The sequence below is a fragment of the Lonchura striata genome, chromosome 8 (genome assembly GCF_050655825.1).
Source record: "Lonchura striata isolate lonStrDom1 chromosome 8, ASM5065582v1, whole genome shotgun sequence".
In the NCBI taxonomy this organism is placed as follows: domain Eukaryota; kingdom Metazoa; phylum Chordata; class Aves; order Passeriformes; family Estrildidae; genus Lonchura; species Lonchura striata.
Window position 1 is genome coordinate 2,559,873 of NC_140710.1, and position 17,628 is coordinate 2,577,500.

The window sequence follows — 17,628 nt, forward strand, 5'->3', positions numbered from 1 at the left end:
GCTTAATGAGACAGTTATTGTATGCTGACTAAATACCACAAGCTTATTAAAAACATATTTACAGAGATAAACAGTGATGTGATATAGATACATATTTATGCCATCATTGGTAAACTGCTAATACCATGTTTTTAATTAATTGCCATCTACTCAATATACAGTGGGGTTCTGAAGAGATTTATTATATTTGGTTTATGTTGATGAAGCACCAACTGGTTTAATGAGGGTTAATTGAGCTAACTAACTATTAAAATATACATTTCCTATTTTGTGGTGGTCAGGGCTTAAATGAACACACATTCAAACAACTGGAATTTAGTCTGTGCTTAACAGGATATTCACCTGCTCACAGGTGAGTGGGGGCTTAAACGAGCTGTTGAGTGGGGAGCAATTAAATATTCAGGAAACAGCAGAGTAAGACATGAAACTGAAATAAAAAACAATCAGAGAATTCCCCAGCAATAGGTTGGGCAAGGGAAGCAAAAGCCTTTTGGGCTTTTGGAAGTGTCTCAAGTGTGGTCAGATCAAGAGTTCCTGTTGGTTGCTCCTCCTGGGCATTTTTTGGTGCTGAGAGGAATTCTGGCTGCTCCTGCTGGTGTTGCCATAAATGCCAGCTAGCCATGGACCCCCCACACTCAGATTAAATTAAATTAACCCACGGGATCTGTTTTGAAAATTCTGAACCATTACAATGTGCTTACCACAGCCTCCTGATTTTCCGTGCTGCTGGATTGAGTGTGTGTGCCTAATGGAAAATCTACGAGCATTTTTGGAGCGGTTAAAACACGCTTTCCACTGGTTTTAATTTAATTTTACTTTTTTATGAAGAATCTTAGAGAAAGGGCACAGTGAAAAAGCAATGAAAGCCAAATTGCTGTACATGAAGTTTCATTTCTGGAGAGCCAGGGAGATTAATTCACTTGGCTGTGACTTGTTCATTACTACCTCAAGCTAACCAAAAAAAATGAAATATCACAGGGAGCAGCTCCTCTCTTCCATAGCTTGTAACAGTGCCCTGATCACAGCCTGTGGAAGAGGAAAATATTCTGGTTAATACTCTGACAATTCCATATCTGCACTGAGCAACTTATACTGATGCTCCAGCTTTGTTTGCTGATTCTGATGTGATTGTTTTTCTGGCCATTCGTTTATTTTATTCTATTTTATCTGGACATTTTTCAGTGCTCCCCAGCCTGGTGTGAGGACTCAGGATCAGGATCTCACCCAAGATTTGCTGAATCACTGGTTCTCTCTGATCCACCCTGCCAGGGTGATGCAGGAGTTTGTGTGTGTGTGTGAATTATCAGAGAAAACCTTCCCAGAAGGATAAAAATAATGATGATAAGAAGGAATTGTCTCTGTTGCATTGTCCATGAGGGTGAGAGAGGCCTATGAAAGATCAAAGGTGGTATCCTGACACAGGGACATCAATTAAAATATTCTGCCAAGCCTTTATTTGACTCTTAGCTTGTTGTAACAGAACTTCATAGCATCCATTTATATGGCTTAATTTTTTTAATGATTCTGAACCCTTTTTTTGAGGGAAAAATGTTAACTCTTAATAAGTGACATGGCATTTTATTCTGAATCAAAAGCCTTTTCTTTGAAAATGGCTTAATTAACATTTCCAGGTTCATAATATTTTCATTTATTCCTCTTTTTTGTTTTTAAATGGTTTTTTAAGTTTTCCAGTGATAGTGATAGAGGTTTCCTAATGTATTAAAAAAACACAGAGTGTGCCCAGTGGGATCTGCAGTCTGATTAGCTTTCAGTTTGGAGCTGAAGGAGGAGATTAAGCGGGGAAGGTCTGCCATGCTATTAAAAAGAAAACCTGATTTCTTCTAGCAATTAGCCAGTAAAATGAGTACAGCTGTCAGCAGAATGGCTAAATATATTGCACAGTGAAGTTTAGCAGGTAAATATTTGAAAGTTATGCAAGTGTTGGAATGTGTGAGGAGCTGAATTCTGCTCTTAGGGGTGACTTTTAAAGCAGGAGCTGTGATACTGCAACCCACAGCACAAGTTTTGGGATTCTCTTTGAAGAGCCTTTTGTGCAGGGTTTCATCCAGCTCTCTGGTCATTGATCAAAACTCTAAGCTGTGGCTACAATAAATAACAAAAATAAAATTCTAATTCCACTGAATCCCACGAAGCATCTCCACTTTAATATCTGGATTTTAGTGCCATGTGGCTTCACCCTGGATTAATCTCTGTGTTTCCCCCAAAGGCTGATGCAGGCTTTTCCCAGGAAGGGAAATGCTGCTGCTCTTGGCTCTGCCCATTTGGCCTCTGAACATTTGAAGTGGTAAAAGCTACAACATCTCCCACCAAAAATGATGGGTATCCAGCTCATGTTTCCAGCCTTGCATTTCCCAGTGTTTTGGATCCATCTCACCAAGCCAAGGGGCTGAAAAGCAACTTCAGCTCTGCACAGACACGATCAGGAGCTGCTGTATCCCTGCTGGAATCCACTCCCACCCAGAGCAGAGCAGCTCTTGAACACAGCCTGCTCGAGGAGGATGCATTCTAGCAGAATGTCACTGAAAAACAATTTTCTCCCTGCAAAACAACAGCATCAAATCAGAAATGAAATCAGAGAACAGAGGGGTGATTCCAATTAGAAACGAAGTGATGTGGGAAGTCCTGAAAGAGGAAAGCTTAGTGGTAGATAGGGATGTGGTGGGGGATGAGAGTTTCCAAATGCAATTTTACACCAAAAAATAATATATTTGAAATTCCAAAAAGATAATGCAGGTATTTAGATTGGAGAAGAAAATAAATAGATTCACGTTTAAATGTTTTATATATATATATATATATATATATATATATGCATACACACACACATATATACATATAGATAAAGTATAACATACATATTATATATGTTATATATAATGTATAATATAATATTTATATTATAATATATAAAAATGTTTTTCTTGCGTACCCTGAGCCATTCACACACACACATCTCCTGAGATGTAAACAACCACATCAACTGTTAAATATATATCTTTTTCACACATTTGCAGCATTAATTTGATATGTTATACTACACTCAGGCCCCACCTCTTCTCTAACTTGCCTTGGTATCTCTGTTCTGTCCATGTCAGTGCAGCTGAGAACTGTTTAAAACTGAGTCTCAGACCTGGTGGCTGTGGGACCGTGCAGAGGTGAAAAGCAGAGTGACAGGAAGCAGATGTTTAAGTTAATGTTTAGCATTAGCAAAGCTCCTAAAGCCTGGGGATAAGTGTGCTTAAAACCCATGGAGCTGCAGTGGCTGGAGGCCCAGAGCTGGAGTTAAGCAGATGTTTTGGGGAGCAGGGCTGGACGGCTGCTGATGCCACAGAACAAGAATTAAACATGTGTGCAGTGAGAGCAGGCTGTGCCTAGGAAGATTTCTAGTAGATGTGCATTATTAATTTTTCTGCAAAGCGTTTTCTTTTCATGCAAAAAGATTTTCAAGCTGGAAATCCAAAGCAAATATCATTAGTCTCATTTCGTAATGGAGTGCTTATGAGTAAGGGGAGACTGGCTCTGCCCATCCTGAGTTAATTCCTTCCCCCCAGCTTTTTTATCCTCGAGAAGTCCAAGGGTTAAGCCATCCCAACATGCCTCACACTCAATTTATAAACCAGAAAATCTTCCATAAATCAAAAGTTACAAACAGACTTTGTAATGTCATAACTCTTGTGACGGCTCTGCCTTTGATTGATTCCTATACATACATTCTGTCTGATTACCATAATGTGTTCTTGTGGGACAATTCCAGCAGGGCACGGGGAAGGAGCAAGGAAAGAAGTAAATAACAAATGGTCCTGACTCCTCCTCATCGAGAGTGATTTCAGTCCAATGTTCCATCATATCAACTGGGAAAGAGAGTCTTAGGGTTTGGGCAATCAATTACAGATCTGTGTAGAGGCAGACACAATCATTTCCCTGATTGTCACCAGTCTGGAGCAGTGACACAGGGAAGTGATCCATCAGTCTATTTGCAGTGACAATCAGAGAAAGATGGCAGACTCTTGGCTACTCGCGGGCCCCTGGATTGGCTGGCTGGCCAGATTGAAAAATAGCTGTATTTCAAACATAGCTAAACCTTTAAACACCTCTGCTGGAAGGTTTCAGACATTCCTAGAAAACATTTAGAGCTATTACAGGAGTCGCTCCCATTACAGCGGGTGGTGAGGAGAGTAAACCTGCCTTGAAGTGCATTAGAATAGATAGAGTGAAGTACCCATGGTTCAGCCAGGAATATCAGAGCCTTTCTGATTTGCCAGTTTGCTTTTCCTCTGTTTTAATGCTGTGTTTTTAACAGGCAATCTATTTTTTTAAGAAAAGAAAATTAGCTCATCTTTGATCACGTATTTAGAATTAGATTTAAGGGGCATTTGTTTTGTTGCTTAGTGCTGCTTTTTCCTCAGTGCACCGGGTTTAATGTACAATAAAAATCACCAGCAAGGTGCAAAGTGTGATCAGTTCAGCAACCTGAGAAATCCCCTCTTCTGATAACCCCTAGAACACTGTCAGAGCCCTACAGAAAAGCAGCCCACACACCCACTGGGTCCTTAGTAACCAGCTGGTTTCAGACTTCAGGTATTTATTGGTTTCTCCTCATTGCAAAATTCTTTTAAAGAAAGAGAAACCACACAGTGATGGAAAATCCCAGACACATCCCATGAGCTGAGGAGAGCTGGCTGCAAGCTGGGGATGATGGAGAAGCAGCAGCTGTCGACATCCAAGTGCTGGATGAGTCATTTTCTGGAGTTGGGAACTTCCCAGGCACTTCTCCCACCGTTCATCCCATCACAGCCCTTCACTGGGTAACTCAGAATCAAAACTCACCCTGCAGGCAGAGCAGCTGAGCCCGTGGGGACTGCAGGGATGTGTCCTCCTCATCTTTATCCTGATCTGTGCCCTCGCCTCCTTCCCAAATCCTCACTAGTGTTGAGTTTTAAGGCTGAGCTCTGATGGAAGGGAGGGTGTGCTTAGGCTGGGGGAAGGTGAATCCCCCCTGAAGGCACAGGTAAATTAATTCAGGAAAATCCTGCTCTGCTTTGCTGTTGGACCCCTGGTTACTGAGAATTCGGGACTTTCTGTGCTGCCAGGCACTGACCCCCAGGAGAACACTGCATTGACCTGAGGCTGTGGAGAAGCTTCCAAAATGGAATGACAGAACTGGGATTGTGGGTGTGCAGTTTGAATAAAAGTAATATAATATGGTGGGAAAATTAGAGGTTAAGGGTTCAGAATATAGTAATAGATATAAAGCAAGTGGAGGTTTTAGGGTGGAGGCTGATTCTTCTTCACCTTCTTCTCCACGGGTTTGGGTGTTTTGTGTAATTGGATAAAAAAGTCCCCACTGGGGGCACAGGTGATTGGTTATTGGGTTAAAAGTGAAAATAATTCAGGTGTCATTTCTTAATTGGACATTTGATCCTTGAAAGGCCTTGCAGAGAGAGAGATGGGACTCCATTTGTAGTTTGTTAGAGTGAAGGGCTGCAGAACTCAGGGTTTGTGAGGCTGAGATAAGAACCAACAAACATCTGAGTCCCAACAAGAAATTCCTCACAATCCCAACTCTGGCAAAAAAAGATGAAACCCAACATCTGCCAAAGCTGGGAGTGAGGTGGTGCTGGGTGAGGAAGAAGCTGCCCCCAGGCAGCTGGAGTTGGGTTTTTATGCTGCACCCCTACAAAGGACACATTTTTGGCAGCCCAGGGAAGCAGGGAGGCTCAAGGAGTGTTTGCTCCTTTCACCCCTAAGCTTCTGTGGGAGGAGGAGATGCTCCCACAGGCCTTTCACTAAAGGAGCCTCTTTGATCTGCCTGATGGGTCCTGGTGGCACCCAGCACCTCCCTTGGTGCTTCTGCTGCTCCCAAAATTGACACCCAGCTCCCCAGCAGGAACGGGAGCCAGTCCTGCTCCATGCAGGGACAGCCTCCCCCTCTCCTCCATGGGCAGAACATGCCAAGCTGGTTTTAGGATATTTATCCTTGTCCTGAGAGATGTGTATTGTCCTCAAGTACTCCAAGCACATGGAAAAATGACATTCTGGTGGCTTTTCAGGTGGAAAAGGCAAAAAACAAAAGCTGGGAGCTCACATTAAAATATAGCCAGGCCTCCTCCCGAGGACACCGCTGACAAACTTCTTGGATAACGTTAGTCTGATGGCAAAATGTATAAAATAGGATTTATTATTAATTCATAAAGAGCTTTGATATCTTATCTATTGCTCTTCTCTTGTAATGATTTTTAATGTCATCATGGTTTTTAATTTTGCATGAAACCCATCGTCGTCTGTTTTCTTTTGTTTGGTAAACCTTGTCTGTTTTATTAAGAAAATCCCGAGGCTTCTGTGGGTATTTCTGCAACAATAAGAATAAAGAAATATTAATAGTGATTTGTTTCTAGCTCAAAGCAACATTAATTTCAGCACTATATTATGAGGATTTTATTTTCTGTAATTTCTTAGCCTAGAGAAATATACTTCCCATTCCCAAAATCCAGTAATCCAAATGAGTGAAAAATTCTCAGTGTCCTAAGATCTTGCACAAACCTTAACTTACCTTTTATTTACTGTGTGTGCTCCTGCAAGCCAATAGGAACCATAACTCCATTTAGATAATAATAATCAAATTATCCAAACCTGGGAGAACATGCTTTATAGATTTTGGTCTAAATTTAATACAAAAATGCAGTAGTCCTTGTTTGGAAGAGTTTATTAAGGGTTAGCAAAGGAAAAGCTTTTTCAATAGTCTATAACTCTCTAATGGCCTTTTTCAAATAAAATGGGAAAGAATTTGCAAAGAAACCTATATCAGTGAGCTGCAATTGTAACATTACAGTACAGGTCTATAAATCTTGACATGTTCAGAAGATTGCCTAAACCAGCAATACAATCTGTCCAAACCTCATTGTCTCCACGACCAGCCAGACTCATTTTAAGAAATGTATGTGGTCTTCAACCTAATTTTATCACCTTCATTTGTAAACTAGTCAATCAATCAAAGCATCCTGTGAGTCTAAATAGAAAAAGGAGTGCATTTTCATGCATTTCCAGACAGCACAGTCAAAAATTAATCTCCACTTGATCAGACATTCCTTGCCCTCATCTCAATAGACCATCATTAGGGTCAGCAATGTATATTAAAAATAGAGTTGCAGGGAACTGTGTGCTGGGGATTCTTTGCAAGGTACCTGCAGCCAGATCTGCCAGCTCAGGGCTCCCCTGGAGACAAGGCTGGGCTCACCGAGCAAAGAGCAGCCTAAAATAAAGTTAGGAATGAGAAAAGGAGAATTAACTAAGAATTATCACGCTCCACCAGGTGTTTTTTGTCTCCTGAGCACGGGGAGTAACAGCTTGGTGGGATGAAAAGTGGGATTTCAGAGGCCCCCCCATCTCATCATCCCTCTTCAGTTTCATATCTGCAGCTCTTACTCTTAAATATTTTCCCACTCTGTGTGTTAGTGTGAGGTGAGGCTGGGGCAGGGCAGGTTTGTGCTGGGGAGATGGGCAGGGGGTGTGCACTGTGCCCCAAAGCCACAATCCTGTTTTTCCATTAGGGAATTCCTGGCTCTTGTCCCTGGGCTGGGGTCGCTATAGGACACGTGAAAGCACGACGCGAGCCACCTGCTATTCGCAAGGTAAAGAAGAAAGTTTATTTTTTGACTCCAACTTTTATACTTTTCTAAAGGTGACATTGGATTGGAGAGTGAATGGGCCACCTCTCCAAAGACATTGGACAAACCACTAGTATATTAAGTTTTTCTACCCCCATGAAGGAATGTAAAACAATATGTTGTCTATAGAAATTGTGTGGGAAAGTTTTTTAACAGAATGTAAACTCAGAAGGCTTTAGAAAATCTTAAAAATCAGGGCGACAGGCTGGTTTGGTGCTGTAACAATGCAGGATGGGACTGAGCCTTCCTCTCCCTTCCAGCTGCTTTTCCCACCTCAGGCAACACCGAGAACCCACTGAATGCTGGAATGGGCCTTCAAGGGCTTTCCAGCTGGAGCTGGAGTTCCATAAAAACAGCAAAACCACAAACTTGCTTTTGCTGTTTTTATGGAAACGCCACAAAACGTGGGGACCTGTCTGAGCAGCCCCAGGAGCCTGCTCTGGCTGAGCTGGGAGTGCTGGGGTGGGACAGGTGAGGGAAATATTCCCCAAAAGTGCCCCAGCAGTGCCAGCGAGGGCAGCACACTGGGGTGGGCAGTGCTGGAGGGCACAGCACATCTTTGGTTTCTTTGGGAGCATGAGGAACATTCCAGAACGGGAGCTGTGGTACCTGAGGTCCTGTTCCACCTTCCAATCCTGGTTTTCTCTGGTTGCCTTCCCTGGACAAAAACCAGCATTTTAGGATTTTGAGCAGCAAGGACATGGCAGGCACGGGTGATTGCCTGTCCTGGGCTCCTCTGAGTGAGCCTGAAAGGGTTTGTGATCTCCAGTCAAAGTTTCTGAGTGGGAGCAGAACTACAGCAGCCACTCCACTGCCCAGATGAGGAAGAGCTGTTTCCTTGCTCTGGGGAAACAATTCAGTCCCATGGCAGTTGGGTTTTTTTCTCTAATTCTTGCAGCACAAAACCCATCTCCAAACACATCTCAGAGAATGGCAGTGGTAGAGAAAGCATCATTAATTCTTTATCTGAGCAGAGACTCGTTTTCCCCTGGCTGATGAACCTTCTGAGATGTTCAAACATCCAAGCAGAGTAGGTCAGCACCTACCTTTAAAGTGGCAAGAGAAATCTGAGCTCCCACCAGAGCCTTGCCCTGTGTGCTGTGTGTGCTCCAGGGTGGAGTTCCTGCAGCCCTGCTCAGGTCCTTGGCTGCCTGAGAAATGAGGTTGGACAGACCCACAGCCCTGTCCTGCAGGTGCTGGCAGTGAGAAGACACAAAGCAAGTCCTGGATTCGACCATCTGATGAGCTCAGGCTGCAAAAATGGTGCTTTATTCTCAAATATTTCTTGGAAAATGCAAGAGGATTTCAGGGCATCGATGGTAACCTCTACTTATACTTAAGAGGAGAAGGAAATTTGTATTCAAGTGGCTCTGCCACAACCTGCAAAGCCTTATGAAGTGGCTGAGGAACCTTTCCCTGGAGGTTTTCCCTCCTGCAATGAAAGCCAGAGCACAGAGGGTGTCAGTCCTTTGGGGACAGGGCCCAGGACTGCAGATCTCCCAAAACTTTGGGGATTCAAGAAAAAAAATTACCCAACACTTTTCAGGCTTATTACTCCATAACTCCTGACTGGCAGGCTTGGCAAGAACAATACATTGAATTTCCATGGAATATTCAGAAACTTTAGAGCTGATTCCTCCTCTTTTCAAATATTTTTTCCACAAGGGGTCATTGCAGAGCAGAGCAAGGATGACTTAAAAACAAGGTGATTCTTTCCTTTTCTAAAGTGAAGTTGACATTTAGATGCAATTATTTTAACTGAGATTGTTAACAGCATTATTTTGTGGCAGAAAACCACCACAATGACATAATAATAATAATAATAATAATAATAATAATAATAATAATTTGGTTGGTGGTCGTGTCAACTCCATATAGACTGAGCAATGTTTTAATTTTAACTACTTTTAACAAAATAAAGAGCCAGTCTAGTGGGGGGAAATATGGAGATTTGCCTCTGTGTATAAATGAAGCATTTAAAAATAAGTGTAGATTTCTGTGTGAGAATTGGGATAAAAGGAGAAGACTGAAGAGGAAATGTTCCTGAGCTGAAATGAATTCCAGCCCTGGAACATCTACAGAGAAGATCAGAAGCAATTCTCAACCATCAAACCACTGTTGACTTCCAGATAACTGCCTGAGCTTCTGTTTCTTTTCTCTTTCCTTTTGTTTGGCAAATAAAGCCTTTTCAATAATTCAGGCAAATGGCTTGATAAATACAAATAATTGAGCAGATTAAGCTAAAAAATAAAAACATATTTTATCATATGTAACTTAAAAAGTAATTAATGGGTGAAAAACAGAGAGAAAGATTGCCAGAGATTAAGATTAAGCCCTGCAGAAGAGAATGTTCTAACTAGAAATTGGTTTAATTAATAGCACATTTTACATAATGATTACAGTGTAATTGCGCTGACTAGCAGAGTGTCATTAAATATATCCATGCTCCTTTACAACACCCTAAGGCTAAAAATAATGAGTTACATTGAAAATCACTATGCAACAGGTTCATAAATAACATTTAAGCCTATACAAGGCGAATACTTATAAATAATAAATATTTGCCTTTTGTAATTGAAGAAAAAATGACAGCCTTCTTTTTCTACTACCCTGTAGATTGTCATGTTATAATGCTGAAAAGATTTTTTCCCCTTGCGTTCTCTAGAAAGTCTTGAATAATTGATTCAAATGCTAATATTCCACATAGTCTGACTTTGAGGAACAAATATTCCTACATAAAGAATAAATGCCAAGTTGCTTATTACCAGCTTGGTTTTACTTTGCATGGTGCAGTCCCCAAAAAACTCTCACACTCTGTTACACATGTCAGATGAAGTTCGTGGCCAGATTTCCTGCCAGAAGAGTTACATTATTTTTTTAATTTTTTTTTTTTTATTATTTAAAAATTACTCCTTCTCCCAAAATGTTCATCAGGCTCAGAGCTGTTATGCAGCAACAGCTGCTCCTCAGCTCCAAAAAGGACGACATCATAAAGCTGATAACTTTTTAATCTGGAGCTTTTCTCTGGTGCATCAAGAGGCTCCAATAAAACCAGGTTGGATTTCCCATCAGCGCTGGGCTGACATGGGTAGAGCTCAGTCACCAAGGCACCAATGGCAAAACAAATGTCTCCAACAGCAAAAAAAAAAAAAGCAGAAAAAGCAGGAGGAAACCTTCATCCAGGACATGAGAATGTTCTGGAGCTCCAGCCTTGCTGCCCCAGCCCCCCTGGGTCATCCCAAGTGAGACAGAATACAAATTGAACAGGGTAGAAATCCATTTAGATTTAGGTAAAATGTGCCACTTTGAGCTTGCTAAATATGCTGTTTAGTCTAGTGACTGCAGCCCTAACGAAACTACCTCAACTAAAAAGAAAAACTGCAAATTTCCACACTAAAAGATAAGAAATAAGAAAGACTCTTCAGACCTTGAAACAAACAGGGCAGAGAGACCCAAAAGTTCTTTCTGTACTTTCTGACAAAAACTAAGTGTAACTAGCTATAAGCATAATGTGAAATCAGCAAAATGAATATGCATTAACCTATTGTAAAATTCTATGCATCTAAAAATTAATAAGAGTAATAAATTGAAAATTCTCAAAGGGACACATGTCCATTAAAGGGCAATGAGTCCCGACATGAGTCCACAGCCCTGTAAATAAACACACCCATTCCCTACAAATCTTTATTAAAATTGTAGAGTTTAATTTTTCATCCGCGTTTCACAAGGCAGGACTTGGGGGCATCCCCTTCTCTGCTGGACCCCTGGGTGCTGAGAATTTGGGACTTTCTGTGCTGCCAGACACTGACCCCCAGGAGAACACTGCATTGACCTGAGGCTGTGGAGAAGCTTCCAAAATGGAATGATAGAACTGGGATTGTGGGTGTGCAGTTTGAATAGAAATGTGTGATATCACAAGGTGGGAAAATTAGAGTTTAAGGGTTTAGAATATAGTAATAGATATAAAGCAAGATGGAGGTTTTAGGGTGGAGGCTGGTCCTTCTTCTTCACCTTCTTCTCCATGGGTTTGGGTGGTTTTGTGTAATTGGATAAAAAGTCCCCATTGCAGGCATGTGTGGTTGTTCATTGGGTTAAAAGTAAAAATAATTCAGGTGTCATTTCTTAATTGGACATTTGATCCTTAAAAGGCCTTGCAGAGAGAGAGATGGGGCTCCATTTGTAGTTTGTTAGAGTGAAGGGCTGCAGAACTCAGGGTTTGTGAGGCTCTGACAGAGGTAAGAACCTGTCGCTGTCGAGGCAGGATGGGAATGAAGAAGACTCTGATTCAGAAGACTGTTGAGAGTAAACTCCTATTTATTCAAAATACCCTGCTCTTTTATACAGAGCTCCACAAGGACCAAATCCATTGGTCCTCAAGTGAAAACAACCCACCACCATTGGTGCAAAGTGCTTGACCCACAGTGATAGAACTTAACTATAAACAATGTGAACAACAAGGGAGATAAAGAATTATTTACATTCTTTCCCAGCTCTTTCCCAGGCCTCTGCCTGGATAGAAACTCTCAGTTTCTTCCTTCGACTGAATCTGAGTCCCACAAGAACCAACAAACATCTGAGTCCCAACAAGAAATTCTGTCTCACACATTTAATCTGGACCTTGGCAGAAAAAATTTAAAACTTGACACCTCTCTAGTGGGAGAATTGGGGTAATAACCCAGATTTTAGGGGAAAAGCTAAACCTCTTGGAGCCCAGAGGTTTTCCATGCTCTGTGTGTCATCATCGGGACCCACAGAGCTGAATTTTGCTCTCAAACGAATCAATATTAGGAATAAAAATGAATAAATGTCACCTGAGTGGGATCTAAGTGGGCTGAACACTGGAGCCACAAGGCTTGGGGCACCCAAATGGCTTCAATGCACAAACAGCTTTTCACACTTTTTAATGGTACTCTCATCATAATTTTTTTTTTTTTTGTATTCTCATCCTTCTTGTTATAAAAGTAGGTTTTGTAGTGGTAAAACCAGAAAATTCATATTGCCTGAGCACTGATGAGACAATGTGAGCACCTCCAGTGAAAAAGCAGCAGGAAGGAGATACAGTTTGTGGGCAACAAAACATTCTCCAGGTGAGGGCACAAATCTGATAATGCATGGGAAGAATCCTCTGGCTTTGGATGACACAAACTCCAGTTGTCAATTATTTTAATTTATTTGGGGGTTCTTTCTGCCACTAAAACAAACACCTGTAAGATTTCCTCATCCCAGTCAGACATTTTCTCCCTTTTTCTGGAAGCAGGAATGATAAACTTTCCTGTCCACAGGAAAATGACTTCTTTTCCTTTTTATCCCAAACATTGTGCAGAAGATGGAACTGTAGGTGTATTTGGTGAAAAAATATATTATTAATTTTAATGGAATTTCCATGGTGGCAGGGCAGATCATTGGGAACATATCCTGATTTTCTGTTGGAAGCTGCATTTACCTCACTGTTGACTCTGTCTTTTCTTTATTTCTCATCATTTTTTCAGCTTCCAACTTCCCATGGGTAGCTCAGAGCCCACAGAAAGTGAAAAAAGGCAGGAATGGAACTTCCAGTGGGAATGTGAGCTGAGGGGGCTGGAGAAAATCTTCTATATCACACCAGAAATGCCTTGGTCACATCACTCAGCCCTGCTGGGAGCTCTGGGAGGTGAGAAATGTCCCTGATGCAGGTATGATCTTTAAAATTATCAGGGTAAATTAATTAAGGTATTAAAAGAGATCATTTAGGCATAGGCTATTAAATTCTAATTTTAAAAAAAAGTGTTTATTTGGAGTCCAGAGCCAGTGGATATCACAAATCCTACAAATAAAAGTATTTTTTTAATTATTATTATAATAGAAAAAAAAACCCGAGATGCTTTTTGCAACAGAAAAAGGAATAAATTTCCTGGAGATTTAAAAAGTTTCAATTTGCTTAGCTGCAGTGAAGACAAAATACATCCCCAAAGTACAAAAGGGCAGAATTTAATGGGAGAGTAAAGGTTAAGAAAGAGGAAGAAAGAATCCCTTCCCCTGTTTATTCACTGCTGCTGGGCAATAATATAATTTTCAGTCTCACGTCTCTATTTCAGACCACATATGGCAGTAATATTGGATGTTCACCATCACAGCTTAACCATGACTAAACAGGTTGATGAATGTCATGCATCTTATCATCATACATGCATATTTTTAAATATAATTCACTTTTGATCTGCACCCTTGTGCAGTGGTGAATGAAAACAGTTAAGATTTCTTCCACTGTCTGCCTTTAAATGTATTAAACAGCCCTGCTGTCAATAGATTATATTCTTGTACAATGATAATAGCCCAAAAAACTAAGAGGCCTTGTCAGGAATTGCAGTTGTCACAGTTTGATGCAAATGATTTTACTTGGTGTTCATCTGCTGCACAATCATCTCATAATCTGGATATACATCACAGCATGACATGTAAATTTCTTGCTACTCTGCTTTCATTTCCAGAGGCAGCAATCAAATGAAAACCATTCAACCTCACCCAAATGTATAAATAATTTTCATTCAAACATATTAACAGTCAAAATACGAGAATTTATCACAGAGCACTACGCCTTTTAAGAAGCAATAAAGACTTTACTTTTTAAGCATATTTCTACTTAGAAAAGTAATATGAACAGTAACTTGTGGTTTTAAAAAGGGATTTAAAAGTCCACACCTAGCACCAAATCTTTAAACTTAAGTGTTTTGGTGCTGTTTTGTTCCACGTATTTCTTGGGAAAAATTAGCCTGGAAGAGGGATGGGAAAGGGGGAAAATGGGATAATATTCACAGGACTCCTTTCCCCTCAGATTTGCCCCATGAAATAAATATGAGCATTAAATACAAAGAACAGAAAATACAATGCTGTGTCACAGAATCTGTGATACAGCAAAGACTTCCTGTATTTTATTGATTCATTTTCATTTCTCCACTAGATCAGACTTTAATTTAGCTGCATTTAAGGAATTTTTTTAAATCCGCTGATCTTTTAAAGGGCTGTTATGAGCACAAACACCCTCCAAAAAGACCAGTTTTGAAATGTATCCAGTGAAATGCAAAAATCCCAACCACGGAGCAGGTTGAACTCCTGTTTTACCAGTGCCAGCTGTCAAACATCTCCTTTCTGACCTCTTTTTGCCCAGTGGGAGCTGGCCCTGCCCATGGCAGGGGCTTGGAATGAGAAAATCCTTGATGTCCCTTCCTACCCAAACCAATCTGGGCTTCTGGGCTGAAAGCACCAACTGGAAAAGGGAAATATTTGCCTTGGGGGAGATGGGATTTGGGAGCATTTCCAGCTGCAGCACCAGTGGGGAGTGGTGCTGGTGGTCACTGGGAGCACTGGGGCACACGGGGTGAAATATGGCTCGAACCAGCCTCCACTTATTGCTGAAATGAGCTTTTTTTGGGTGATTTGCCCTCTTTCCCAAGCCACCCTTCCCTGCCACTGCACCCCCAAATCCACTGCTGGGGAGTCACTGAGCTCCCTCATCCATCCCCTGCCAGGAATGCAGGAACAAAGGACACTTTGCTGTTCTAATTAATGGTGGTGCTGAAAAAAATTGCTGCTTCCCTAGAAACTGGGTGCTTTTTTTGAGAAACAGGTAAAAACTGCTAAGATGACAGTTTTTCCCATTTTTCCAGTGAGTGTGTCTGAGGAAGTAGAAGTGCAATAACCTGGGGTACAGCAGGCTCAGCCATTTGAAATAAAACTTTGCAGTACTAATGTTTTTGTAACTGCTTTCATATTGTAATGATATTTTTCCAAGCACTGGTTTTATTTGATCTTAAATACCTTTTTGGGAAAGTCCAGTGAGCTGACTCTAATAAAATCATGCTATTGAAAAAAGGTTTAAGTGGAATGTTCAGAATAAATTACAAAACTGCATGCAAGAATACCAGCTAGTGCTGCAATAAAAATCTGGAAATGAGGATTCTTGCAATATATTTTAAAGAAGTAGTATACTTTTTTTTTGTTCATTTTTTTTCACAGAATGTTTCATAATAGAAGGCCTTCACAACGTGAAAGGGGGTGAATGAATAAAGAACGAATAAATTGCCAAAGAAATTGCATTAAAAAAAAAAACCTTCACTTTTTTTTTTCCTGGAACATATATCTCATACCATTTTCAATAACTTTTAGAAGATAATAGGAAAAGTAATTCTCTTCCATTTTGCTGTACCAAAATACTTGAATTGCATCATACTTTGACAGATTTCACTCTTTCTCTCACACGCACATTCAGACCCTTTGTGTCAGGAGCTGATGCCTGGAAAAGGAGAGAGCTGTTTTTAATCCATGTTAAAAGGAAAGGGTTTCCAGAATTTAACCAAGCCTTTTCCTGGGCTTCCCTTCCCCTATAGATCCAACACTCAAATTCCTCTGGCTGAACACAACCCTAGGACCAGGACAGAGAGGACCCACTCCTACAAGAGCACCATTTTCTCTCTGTCTTCTCCCAGGCATCAGCAGAGAATTCCAGCTGTGCCACATCTGTATTTGGAATGGCACAGCCCCAGCCACAGGCAAACCTTGGCCTGGTCCCAGTGCCCCGAGCTTTGAACCCAGCTGGGAGAGGGAAAATGTGACCAAACCCTGTGCAACCTGCTCAAACATCTCCCAACAAATGCAGGGAGAAAGGAATAATTGAGGCTGAGATTCCTTCCATTGCTTTATCTTCATACTTCCAGTGCATCCTCCCACCTGGACATCCCCCACTCCAAACCCCAGCTGTGCCATGGCTTAACTGGCCCTTTCCTGACAGTTTTCCCAAAAATCACACTCCTCATGCTGACATCAGGATTAAACCTGAACCCCAGTGATGCCCTGGCCAGGGGCAAAACAGGAAAAAGGATTAAATTGAGAGCAGGTGTAAGTCTTGAGTGGGAATGAAAGAGAAAGATGGAAATTATGAGCTCAAGATATTGCAGTTGATACCAGGGGTAAAGTCATCAGAGGGAATTCTTACCTATTTCAGGCCTTTGGCTGCCTCCTTGCAAAAGTGTTTGTCCAGAACCAGATGAAATCAAAAATCAGGAACACAGGGAGAGAACATGGATCAAACAGAGCTGGGGGCCTGCAGTCCTGGCTGGGCTCCAACATTGCTAAGGAGGGGTGAGAGCAGATGTGACAGGGCCACAAGAATGTAAAATGTCTCTTGGGCTGCACAGCACCACATCTGGGAGTGGCCTGCTTCACATCTGTGCAGATGTGCTCCTGTGTGCTCAGGACAGCCCCATCACCAGAAGAGCAGAGTCCTCACTGTGCTCCCTCACTGCTCTGCTCTGTTTTCACTGCTCAGAATTGTGGCAGAGAGTGGTAATTTCTTAATTGTGTCTCCTGTCCACTCCGGGGGAAATCAGTGTGTGCAAAGACAACAAAAATGCCATTTAAGGACACAACTCAAATAATAGAAAGTTGAGATTATCAGGTTTGGTGCTATTTTATGTTGAGCTATTTCAGTGTGGCTGAATTTGAGGCTGAAGCTCATGAATTCAGACCTGACTCCACTCCTGCTGCTTCTTCTAAGTCAGTTAATTCTTCATTTACCCTCTTTCCAAAAGCTGAAATATATTTATCTCCTTAGCATATTGAGGAACTTTAAACATTGATTTATAAAATGGACATGGAGCATTTTAACAAACAAAATAATTGCTCGGATATTTTTTGTGGCTTGATATACACCATGCATCTGCTGAGCTCTGGCCAAAGCATATTCAGTGGGAAACAGGAATTTGAAATACTGCATCTCAAAGTTCTGATGGGAAAGTCTCACCAGAAAACCTCTGGCTGCCAAAAGAAGCAGCAATTTTCTTTGTGGAGCAGCCTTGCAATGCCCAGTTCTAACTCCCACTTTTTTTTTAATGGGGAATAAATACCTTCTCCATAAACTTTAATGACCACTCATGTTTTTATTTCATAACCTAAATATTTCTCTTTCATC

General features: G+C 41.2%; 1 long non-coding RNA gene across 1 annotated transcript in view; it reads left to right on the top strand.

Annotated features, from left to right (window-relative positions):
• Positions 1-17,628, top strand: part of LOC146766727 (uncharacterized) — a 39,174-nt gene that overhangs the window by 17,291 nt on the left and 4,255 nt on the right. Inside the window, exon 2 of the long non-coding RNA XR_014956855.1 lies at positions 13,175-13,357. This is a non-coding gene — a long non-coding RNA (uncharacterized LOC146766727). The remainder of the gene's footprint in view (positions 1-13,174; positions 13,358-17,628) is intronic.